Source organism: Choloepus didactylus, chromosome 19, assembly GCF_015220235.1.
Source record: "Choloepus didactylus isolate mChoDid1 chromosome 19, mChoDid1.pri, whole genome shotgun sequence".
NCBI classification, from domain to species: Eukaryota; Metazoa; Chordata; class Mammalia; order Pilosa; family Megalonychidae; genus Choloepus; species Choloepus didactylus.
The window spans coordinates 27,497,546-27,506,235 of NC_051325.1; positions in this window are offsets into that span (position 1 = coordinate 27,497,546).

The following is an 8,690-nucleotide window of genomic DNA, read 5'->3' on the forward strand; positions in this document are numbered from 1 at the left end:
AGCCCTTCAAGGTTTCAGAAGAAGAAAACCTTGCTGTAAATGCAGACAAAATGGATACTATCTTGAGAAATGAACTGGTGATATTGTAACTGCTGTAAGAGGAGAAGATTGTTACGTGTTGCTGCTGTTAGAGAATCCATCTACTTTGAAGTAGGTTTTCTTCCCCCTTGTCCCACTGCCTGCCTGTTATTCAACAGAGATTGGAGACAAGAAGGTTGTCATGTGCCCTGACCCTAACAAGACAAATAATTCTGACAGCAACTTCAGCTACTGGAATTGAGCTCTGGACAAGGCCCTCTTTATTTCCCTCTCTCATACCACACATACCTAAAAATGTGTAATGACAAAAACCCATTCTGAAGTCAAATGTAAGTGTTTTTTTGAGTCTCATGATTACTGACTTTTTATATTGCACAGGAAGCCAATTCCATATGCATAATATTTTTGAAATGAGAGCCACATGAACATATCAATTGCCCCCAAAGGCTTAGGTAACTTCTTACAGTCCTGCAATGTGATTTAGAACAGCATAAGAGACTTAGGGTGGAAACTCAGTTCCAACTCTTATTAGCTGCTTGTTGATTTCTTCATCTGAAAAAATGGGCTTAATCAAATCCGTCTTAGATAGAATATTTAAAAACTAAAATTTATTTTTATTTAAAAAAATAAAAAATTCATTTTAAAAAATGGGGTAGTAAATGAGAAAATAAAGTACTTTCTCCATCTATCTATCTATCTATCTATCTATCTATCTATCTATCTATCCATCCATTTATCTATCTAACCATCTATTTATTTTGGTCTGCCAAGCTGCCAAAATGCAATATAACAGAAATGGGCTGGTTTTTAACAATGGGAATTTATTAGTTTGCAAGTTTACAGTTCTGAGGCCATGAAAAGGTCCAAATCAAGGCATCATCATGATGATTCCTTCTTCCTGAAGACAGGCTGCTGGTGATCTGGGCTTCTCTGTCAGATGGCAAGGCACATGACAGTGTCTGCTGGTCTCTCCCTTCTCTTCTGGATTTCATTGCTTCCAGCTTCTGGCTTCAGTGACTTCCTCTGTTTCTGTGGCTTACTATCTCAGCTTCTATCTGAATTTCCTTCCTTATAAAGTTTCCAGTAATAGAATTAAGACCCACTTTGAATGTGGTGGGTCATATCTTAACAAGTTAAGACGCTACTCACCAGAAGATCCTACTTACAATAGGTCCACACTCACAGGAATGGATTAACTTTAAGAACATACTTTTCTGGGGTCCATAAAGCCTCCAAATCATCACACTCAACCCTCTGAATCCCAAAAAGACATGTACTTTCCATATGCCAAATACATTCAGGCCATCACACTGTCTATTATCTATCATCTATTTAATTTATCTCTATTATCTATCATCTATTTAATTTATCTCCATCATTTATCATCTATCTATTTATCCATCTATCTATGTATATATAGTAGATTGTGGATTGTAACCAACAGTAACTCACTTGACTAAGTATTGACATTCAATGGTGCCTTCATTGGAGAAATTATCGTAAAGGAGTTTGGCCTCTTGAGTTGGACATTCTGGTTGGTTTGTGTGATGTTGGGTAAATGTTTTTAACCTCCCTGTGCCTTAGTTTTCTCATCTGTGAGATGGGGAAAGTAATAGTTCTTACCTTATGGAGTTATTGGTTATGGTGAGGAGCGAATGAGCTAAAACATATTACAGCACTTAGAACAGTAACCAACATATAGCAAATAGTAATAGTTATTATTCCCAGTCTTGTAAAGGGTTACTCAGTTTTGACCTTTATCTTATTTTCAGATAAAAAGGGGAAGAAGAAACTATGTATGTGTGCTGCATGTGTGTGTAATAGCATAACAGTAACCTAAAGAGAAATATCTGATAATGTGCCTGATTTATGGAAAGTTCCTAAATTATAGCTTGAAATTTAAAATCAATCCTAAGTAGTTTGTTAATTTAGTTAAGTCCTTTCAGTCCTTGTGTTTTCAGATAAGGTAACCACAGGACTAGCTGCAGTTAACAGTGTTGTTTGATGGTGTTATCTGTTTATTGACAGTAAAGCTGAGAGCATAGATTTGTTTTACATTATTTTCCCATGATATTACTTGTCAATGACCTGAGTTGAATTTGAACTGACATTCTTGAAAAGAAAGACTCCATTACAAATCCCTTAAGCTCTAATGCAGTCATTTTAATTCACAACAGACTAGAACCTTGTATAATTGCTCTCAGTTCAATACAATCTCTAACAGCTTTTGATTTACATATTAGGCAGCTGTTTTGAATATGAAGTTGTCCATCATGGATCCTTTTGTCATGTGTCCAAAGAATGTGTTTATAAATGTTTCCAATTAGGGTAATGAAGGATCATTATCAATAGCCAATCTTTAGAACAATATAAGTCAAAGACAGATGTAAACTATGACAGGGCATAACAGTGTCAAGTTATCTACAGGGAATGTGCACAATTGCTCCTGGAAAACAAATGGAAATTTTCAAGTCTTTGACTTTGGACAGAATTTGATTCCATGCCACAGAAGCATTGGGATTCTGTGTTATATAAATCATTGACCCACACATGACTGAGACTATGCAGATTAATGTGTACAACAGTGGTCAGAGAAAGGCAGTTCAAAGAGGCCAGCCAGATCAGGTCTTAACTGTGATTATGTACTGTGCCCCTCAGCCCCCATTAGGCTTCAGGAACAGATGTCTACTGCTATATGAATAAGCCACGTTGATAGGGAAGTTTCTCTGCAGCATGTTTTAGGCTATGTCAGACACATCTGGTCAAGAGCTTTGTAATAGCTTTATTTATTTCTTGCCTGAACTGGAACGTCAGAAACATGCACTCCACATTAAGCCAAGAGTTCCCTTTGTTGCACATGGCTGCCACAGCTGGAACCTTTTGTTGGTTGACACAGCCAGATCTTCTGTAGAGACCATTATATTCTTTGGCGTATTTAAGTGAGTTTGCATCTTTTAATCCATCATGGCAAGCAGCAGGGATTTAGCAAGGGCCAGGCGTAGGGCCTTCTATTAAAACTACATGGGGACACCAGCTGGGAATACAAAAGTGATAGCATTGAGGTGGACTGCTACCAAGTTGGCACTGATGGGATGTATTCTTTGCCATAGCCCTATTCACTTGGCCCATGTAAGGGAAAAGCATCAAAACAGACGTAGTGTCTCATTCTTCTGTGTTGAGGTTGTTCATAGGTTATTAAGTTTATTATGACCATCCAAAAAGAAAATAAAAAGAAAAATTTTAGTAGCATATAAGAGCAATATATGATGCACAGTTTCATAAGAGTTGCTGAGGATACATCTGGCCTGCAAAATTTGAAGAAGAGGGGATCAGTTAAAACTGTTTCTAATATATTTAAAGCTGTTTTTCCTCTCTAACCACATCAATTGAAAGCCCGATTTCAGTATTCTTTAGCCTTGAGGAGTCATAAGTTAATGGGGAGTGGGGGTCTAAAAAAACATAAGTAGATATTTACAAATGTATACCTAGAATCCTCTTTAGACCCATGTTGCATCGATTGTGTCTGGCCTGGTCCAGATAAGTGCCTGTGTCTAGTTTTTAGAAACACACTCTCAAACTTGAGAGGGGCCCTACTGCAGCCCCGGAGAACCTGCCCTCACTTTGTCTTTCCATGGCCTTCCTTCTGACTGATCCCCAATTCAGAAGAGAAGCTGCCAGCTTTTCCATCTGGCAAGTCAATGGCAGCCCATGTCAATGGCACACCCATGGATTTTTCTTACTCATGACCTCCTTTACCGACGGTTAAACTTCAATCCCCTGGCATAGTGCCTTTTGTGGATTGTACTTTTGACTAAAACTGACCTCCAGGACCCTCTTCTCTGAGCTTCTCTACGACCCCTCCAGGGTCCACTCCATCCCTATGAGATTTCTTGAATGACTGAGAAATCCCCCAACCATAATCTTCTATTGATCCTGTTGCAAGAGCATCCTACTTTGAAGCAGAAACAGAAAGAACTTAAGGTATTAATGGGTGTGGGGTGCGGGATTTGACTTGATAATAGGGGTTGTATGTAGTTGCTTTCCTCACACAGTATGTGGTAAGTTTAAAATTAAATTACATTTTTAAAATCTGAGTAGTCATCTTTATTTTTAGCTATAACTAAGTATCTGCTTTTCTCTTCTTCCACAGAAGTGTTAATAACTTTATTTTAGTAATTACTCCATTCTGCATGAAGCAGTGATTAGAGGAGCAGAGTATAGCACAAAACTCTGAGATCAGGGAATGCTAGGGGTCAGTACTGGAGGGGTTCACACCAGATGCAGTGTGAGAAACTAGAGCAAGTCAAGATGTAAACCAAGGGTTATGCTTCTTGTTTTCACATAGACTACTTTTTGATAAATTTATTTATTTTCTTAATAAAGAGATAATGTAAGTCCTTTAAAAAATAAGAAAAAGAAAGAATGAAACAGAAAAAGTTAAAATAACTATAATCCTTCCCTCAGAGTAAATCACTACTAACATTTTCATGTTTTCTTCTCATCTTTTTATATGCATATAGAATTCTTAGCAAAAATAATACCACACTACATATGCTGTTTTGTAGCATGCTTTTATACATAAAAATAAAGAATAAAAATAAATTGAATATATATCATATGCTAACAAAATAAATATCATGTACAAATAAGCTTATATGCATCATATATCAATAGACATTTATCACATATAAATAAATGAAACATATATCATATATAAATAAGTTAACCATAAAGCATTGTTCTGTGTAACACACATTTTTTTTTTGTTTGTTTACTATGTTAGATTTTAAAGCTACCCAAAATTCCACTATATGTATTTACTGTGGATAACTTCACTATTTCCTTGTTGCTCGTTTAAAACTTTTAGTTTGTTTCAAATTTTTACTATTAATAAGCAGAAAGGACATCTTTACACAAAACCCTTTAAAGCAATTAATGATTAGTTCCTTGGAATAAAACCCCAGAAGTAGAAAATTTGACATTAAATTTCATGACAATAACTTTTGGTGTGTATCACTCAAAGTCAGGAAAACATTTAATAGAATACACCAGAGAATATGAGGGTACAGCAACCAAAATCATGGAAAGGAAACAATAATTCTGAAACTGATGAAAAGGTGAGTGCATGTGCAAAGACAGAGTTCATAGACGCTAAGGCCATCTATAACTCCACCAGAGAAGAAAAGCCAAAGCTAGCTATTGTGTTGCTAACGAAATCATAGTTCAGAGCAAACATATGGGCATCACAGTTAAAAGGAAATAAACTATTAAACTCCATTCTAGAAAAGGGAGCAGGTGCAGCACAGAAGGAAGGTGCCTGGTAGCACAAAGCAGAAACCTAGATGGAAGAGACCAATGTGGGTATGTATTTACCAAAGATCAAAATACGGATAATAAATTGAAACTCTGAAATTTTAACACAAGAAGATAAATTTGAGTGTCATAGTAAGTGGCATGGAAAGCTGGTACATGTGGAAAGAACACACTGTGATTAGAAAATCTAGATTCAATCCCAATTCAGCTGTTTAGCTGAGTGAACTTTAAGAGTAAAATTCACTTTCAAAAATCACCTAACTCCTGTGATCCTCAGTTTCTTCATATGCGAAATTGGGATAAATTTGTTTTGATAGTTGTCTCTAAGATTGTCATGAAAATTAAATGACATAATATCTGTGGAAATGCTTTGTAAACTGTTTATTAACAAGCATAAGCTTTTTTTCTTTCTTTCTTTTTTCCTTTTTTTTTTTTGAAGGAGGCAGTAAGGTTGTATTAGTTTTCTATTGCTTCATAACAAATTACCCCAATACCTAGTGATGTAAAGCAAACCACCTTTTTTTCTCACCGTTTCTGTGGATCAGGAGTCCAGGTACAGTTTGGTTAGGGCCTCCATTTCAGCTCTTTCACAGGCTGCAAGCAAGGTGTTGGCCAGGGCTGGGGTTATCATCTGAAGGCTTGACTGGGGCCTTTTTCCAAGCTCAGTTTCATGGTTGTTGCCAGGATTTAGTTCCCAAAGGGTTCTTGGACTGAAGGGTGCATTCCTTGCTGACTGTTACCTAGAAACTGCCTGCAAATCCTTGCCATGTAGACCTTTCAAATATGGCAGCTTGCTTCATAAAAGCAAGCAAGTGAAAGAGATTCTGTGAGTTATAAGAAAGTCACAACCTTTTGTAAACTAACCATGGAAGTGACTTGTCCTCAATGTTGCTATATTCTATTGGTTAAAAGCAAGTCACTCAAGGGAAGGGAATTCCACAAAGCCCTGAGTACCAGGAGATGCATTCACTAGGGGTCAACTTAGAGACACCTTAACTCATTGGTCTAGTGGAATTGTCACAGGTTTTTCTACTTTCTGGTCAACCACTTCTTAGCTAATTGACTTTGAGAAAATTGAAGTTTTTACAAGGGATCTTACTTATCAAATTGGGATGATATTTAGTTCTTTGAAATAAATCCTGACAAATAAATCTCATTTCTTCTTCTGAGAAGGAGAGTAGCCTGTTAAATTAAACAAAACAATTAAGACTAGATACAGGGTATTTTTATTTCAACCAGGTATTTGACCAAGAATCCCATGGTATCTGTGAAGACAAGATAAGGAAGATAAAGGATTGACCAATACATCAGTACCCACCTGAAAGAAGGCTTCTCATGTTACTATAAAGGGATGTATCTTTATCTCTTTCCTATTCAGTAAGTTTATAAACCTCTTGAATAAAAGGATTATGTGATAAGATTATCATGTTTACCCATGACATATTCAAGATTCAAAATTATATTAAGAGATTGAAGTGATGAGCCCAGCTGAATAACATTTGATTTACAAAAACAAATTATACTCTTCCATATAGAGTCAAAAATATGTTACAAAAACATAGAATTAAGCAGACCCTCTGTCATGAGTCACCTTTGTAAGATAGTTTGGTATTTCCACAGTTTACTTTCACCTTAATTACCTTGGGTTTTACTATGCTGGGATTTTAGGTCAGAACTTTCAGTCTCCAAAACCTTCTTCTATCTACTATAGTCAACTCCCTCTGCCCATCTTCTGAGCCTTTCAAAGATGTCACCTCATACCTTTAGAGTTATACAATCTATTGTAGCCACTAGCTAAATATGTCTGTTTAAACAAATTCAAATTAATTAAAATTAAATTAAATTAAAACTTTAGTTCTTCAGACATACTAGCCAAATTTTAACCAATCAATAGACATAAGTGGCTAGTAACTACTGTGCTGGAGAGTGCAGTTATAGAATGTCATCAACATTGCAGAAATTTCTATTAGACAGCACTGATCTAGATCAGTGCTTCTCAATGAGGACAGTGCTACTCTACGAGGGCATTTTGGAAAGTTGTGACGGCATTTTTCATACAGGAAAGTCTTACACAATAGATAATTATTCCAATTTCTCATCATTTTTCATTATCCTGTATAATATATATATAGACCAAAAAAAACCTGTTTGTCATTATCTGAGTCTAGAACTTTACTCTGTTAAATACATAACAAAAGTAGTTTTAATATATACTGATATCCTCTTAACATACCTACAATTCATTTTGAGACAAGAGCATACTTTACTATGTTCAGTGTTCAGAAAACCATGTTATGGTGACATAGTGGCATCATGGTGACATGTCATAATCATGTCACCAACAAACACCACCCATGGTGTTTGAATAGCCAGTGAAATTCTACCCTGTCTCTCTCATTAAATATAACCAAAAATCCTGGACAGAATACATGGATCAGCAGATTGAGAAAGGAGACCAGAATTTGAACTACCAATTGGTGTTTTACCAATTTTTCCCTTCCAGTCTTAACATTCTTTAGCCATTGTGAGCAAAACAGACTCAAAGAAAGCAGAAAAAGGAAAATAATAAAAGAACAAAAATTAATAAAATTGAAGCAAACAAACAAAAAAAGAGAGAAAATGAAAGAAACCAAAAGCTATTCCTTAAAAAAAAAATGCAATAAAATGGATAAACTATTGAGGATGACAAAAAAAGCAGACATAAATTACAATATCAGAAATGAAAGAGGAGATATCACTATAGACCCCACAGTCACTGAAAAATAAGGGTGTACTATGAACAACTCTACACTTAAATTTGGAAACTTAGATGAAAAGGATCAATTCCTCAAAAACATGAATGTTCAAAATGTACCCAAGAGGAAATAGATAGTTGGAACAGTCTTAAAACTATTAAAGAAATTGAATTCATAATTAAAAACTTCAAAAAGGGACTCTTCAAGCCCAGATAGTTTCACCAGTGAATTCTACAAAGATTTTAGAAGAAATAACACAAATGCTATGCAATCTCTTCTAGAAAATAAAAGAGGAGGGAACACTTCCCAATTAACTTCAGGAAGCCAACCTTACTCTGATACCAAAAGCAGGCCAAGACATTCAAGAAAAGAAAACTACAGACCAATATCCTTCACTAATATAGATGCAAAAGTCCTCAAAACACATTAGCAAATCTAATCCAGCAATATATAAAAATAACAATGGAACCACAATTTAAGTGAGGTTTATTCCAGAAATGTAAGGCTAGTTTAATAATATTCAAAAATCAATCAATGTACTCTATCATATTAACAACATAAAAGAGAAAGATACCTCTCAGCATTATGCCTTAACAGAGACTG